Source organism: Pygocentrus nattereri, chromosome 8, assembly GCF_015220715.1.
Source record: "Pygocentrus nattereri isolate fPygNat1 chromosome 8, fPygNat1.pri, whole genome shotgun sequence".
Lineage (NCBI taxonomy): Eukaryota > Metazoa > Chordata > Actinopteri > Characiformes > Serrasalmidae > Pygocentrus > Pygocentrus nattereri.
Window position 1 is genome coordinate 5,128,584 of NC_051218.1, and position 3,917 is coordinate 5,132,500.

Here is a 3,917-nt window from a genome sequence, read left to right on the forward strand (position 1 = left end):
TAGCTGCTCTTGCAAGGATGGACAGTGTTTACAGAATGGTGTGAAAACTAAAAAGTAAACAGTTCGGTTCTACTTCTTTTCTCCTTATTAGATTTTTTGCAATAGTATGTAAAACATTGACTTAGCATCTCACAATAATTTTGATGTACCATGTCAAAATAATGAATTAATATCTCATAACAATGACTTATTTCCCCAAAATACTGATTAACCATTTTGAAATAATTGTTTACTATCTCACAAATGTAGGTATTGTGATATAAACCGAGTCTGTTCTACAGTTTCTCATTAGACTGAATGAATAACCGACTCTAAATGTAGGTATTGTGATATAAACCGAGTCTGTTCTACAGTTTCTCATTAGACTGAATGAATAACCGACTCTAAATGTAGGTATTGTGATATAAACCGAGTCTGTTCTACAGTTTCTCATTAGGCTGAATGAATAACCGACTCTAAATGTAGGTATTGTGATATAAACCGAGTCCGTTCTACAGTTTCTCGTTAGGCTGAATGAATAACCGACTCTAAATGTAGGTATTGTGATATAAACCGAGTCTGTTCTACAGTTTCTCATTAGACTGAATGAATAACCGACTCTAAATGTAGGTATTGTGATATAAACCGAGTCTGTTCTACAGTTTCTCATTAGGCTGAATGAATAACCGACTCTAAATGTAGGTATTGTGATATAAACCGAGTCTGTTCTACAGTTTCTCATTAGACTGAATGAATAACCGACTCTAAATGTAGGTATTGTGATATAAACCGAGTCCGTTCTACAGTTTCTCATTAGACTGAATGAATAACCGACTCTAAATGTAGGTATTGTGATATAAACCGAGTCTGTTCTACAGTTTCTCATTAGACTGAATGAATAACCGACTCTAAATGTAGGTATTGTGATATAAACCGAGTCTGTTCTACAGTTTCTCATTAGACTGAATGAATAACCGACTCTAAATGTAGGTATTGTGATATAAACCGAGTCCGTTCTACAGTTTCTCGTTAGGCTGAATGAATAACCGACTCTAAATGTAGGTATTGTGATATAAACTGAGTCTGTTCTACAGTTTCTCATTAGGCTGAATGAATAACCGACTCTAAATGTAGGTATTGTGATATAAACCGAGTCCGTTCTACAGTTTCTCATTAGGCTGAATGAATAACCGACTCTAAATGTAGGTATTGTGATATAAACTGAGTCTGTTCTACAGTTTCTCATTAGGCTGAATGAATAACCGACTCTAAATGTAGGTATTGTGATATAAACCGAGTCCGTTCTACAGTTTCTCGTTAGGCTGAATGAATAACCGACTCTAAATGTAGGTATTGTGATATAAACCGAGTCCGTTCTACAGTTTCTCATTAGACTGAATGAATAACCGACTCTAAATGTAGGTATTGTGATATAAACCGAGTCTGTTCTACAGTTTCTCATTAGACTGAATGAATAACTGACTCTAAATGTAGGTATTGTGATATAAACCGAGTCCGTTCTACAGTTTCTCGTTAGGCTGAATGAATAACCGACTCTAAATGTAGGTATTGTGATATAAACTGAGTCTTTATTGAGTATTGATAGGTCAATTGATCCTAGATCAGCAGGTATCACACACAAACAGGCCCATTTCTCGTTCACACGGCCTTGCGTTGGCAGGCGAATCTCTGTATTCGTTTGAAGCAAGCTGTGCGAGCTCCACTTTGGCTAGCAGAGCCGCTTCAGCTGAATCTCGCCACTTCAGCTCCAGCCTGCTGTTCACTTGATTAGCATTAGTGCAGGACGGGGGAGTTTATGAGCACGGCTGGGCATGCAGAGCGTGGGAGTGAGAGAAAGAGAGAGAGAGAAAGAGAGATAGAGCGAGAGCAAATGCAGAGGAGGTTGTGAAGCACGACAGGTGTCTCCTTAGGAAGGGAGCGTTTTTGTTAAGCGCTCTAAACACATGAACACAGGAAATGAGGCTGTTTGACTATGAATGTCCAAAAACTAAGACTAATGAAGGGGGGCTGAGTGTGTATTTGTGTGTAGGTGAATGTGTGTGTGTGTATGTGTGTGTGTAGGTGTATGTATGTATGTATGTGTATGTATGTATGTATGTGTGTGTGTGTGTGTGTGTGTGTGTGTGTGTGTGTGAAAGTAGAAAGTCTTAAATAATATAAATATTATAGGCCAGTGCATCTCATTCTGTTGCTTTTCAATGGACATTATACAAGCTGCATGTGTGGAATTGAACCCCTGTGTAAGCAATAGATGTTAATAGACCTTAAAATAAATGAATTCACTAAGTAGCAGGACTGTCTGAATACTTTTGGACCCAGTGTAGATAGATACACAGACAGACAGACAGACAGACAGACAGACAGACAGACAGATAGATAGATAGATACATAGATAGATAGATAGATAGATAGATAGATAGATAGATAGATATGGCGTCAGTGCCCCTCTCGTCGCTGGGGTGGTTCCCTCAAGGCTCCATCTCAGTACCTTCAGTCAGGGATCATAACTGAACCATAATCCACTGAAATGATCTGTTCTAAGCTGTTCTGACTCCACACACCCCGCCTCGCCTCCAGGCTTTTACTCTACTGTTCTGTTTTAAAACATTCGGTTATGTAAAGGAACAAATACCAACTTTTCACCTGGAGAAACTGATGTAAGCTTCACCATCAGACCTTAAAACCACTGTAGAACCTCTGAGGGAACACTGTTTGTACCTTGATGAACGAAAAGTGTACCTTTATTTTATATTTGGGACCGAATTTCTGGCTTCGCTGCTCCACACAAACATAACTAGATGGCTAAAATGACTCTCCTTACTCTGGAATAGAAAAGCTTTACCCGGACAAAGTTGATAAAACAGGCTGTGATCCTTACACCAGGAGTTTCCCCCTGAACTCCTGGTCCCACTTAAACTGGCGGAAAAGCTACCAAATTAGTTTTCCTGATTTTTATATTGATCTCATACTCAGACCACCTCCCTGTTCTGGAGAGTCACAGCATTTAACAGCACAGAAGCCCACCGGCTCTTCACGTCAGGGTGGGTAAAGGATCCCATGGTGTTGAATAAAGAGGAGATAAACTCTCTGATCATAGGAGGGAGATTAACACAGATGTGATCAATGCAGGTCTTTAGATCACTTTAGCTGATGTTATCAGCTGAGAGATAAACAGTCGTCCCCCTAACGGAGCTGCAGACCCCCAGTACAACTTTACTCTGTGTTTCTGATTTAAATGGAGAAACATTAGACGTGGGTCGAGAAACGACGTCGTGTTTCGACAGATGTGATTCTGTAAGTTTGCTGGTGCGGTTAGTTCAGAGTTCAGCTCCAGTCCTGAAACCCCTGCCCTGCATAACTGTGGCCTCCCTGATTACAATTCCTGATATTATTAGCTGATTAATGCCTTCTGGAGCTGAACGAGGTGTGAAGAACAGAGAGAAACACTGAACTATGCAGTGCAGCGGCTCCAAACCTGGAGTGAAAACACTGAATTAAAGGTCTGTGTGCCTCTTGTCTCTTGGCTTCTGTCGCACCCTGCAGGTAAATCATTCACAAAACAGCCAATTGAAGTCATCATGCAGTGCAGTCACTCCCTGATTCAGTCCTCAAAATGACGCCAACTATACGTGTGACATCACACAAAGCATGAGACTAGTATCTTTGCATGCTGAAATGGTTCTCCAGATCAATGGCAGATTTTGAAAAGGGTTCCATAAAGCAGCAAAAAGGGTGCTACTGTTGTTACAATGCCATTTTGGTAGGAACCCTAGTCTCTGTGCAAGTTCGCCACATTGTGGATCTCGAATATGACCTTAATATGACCTTAATTAATCAGCATTTAAGGCCTGTGGTCAGAACGGTGGCCAACGAGCGTTTCTGGGACTGGAATTCATCAGAAAATCATGCTTTGTAAC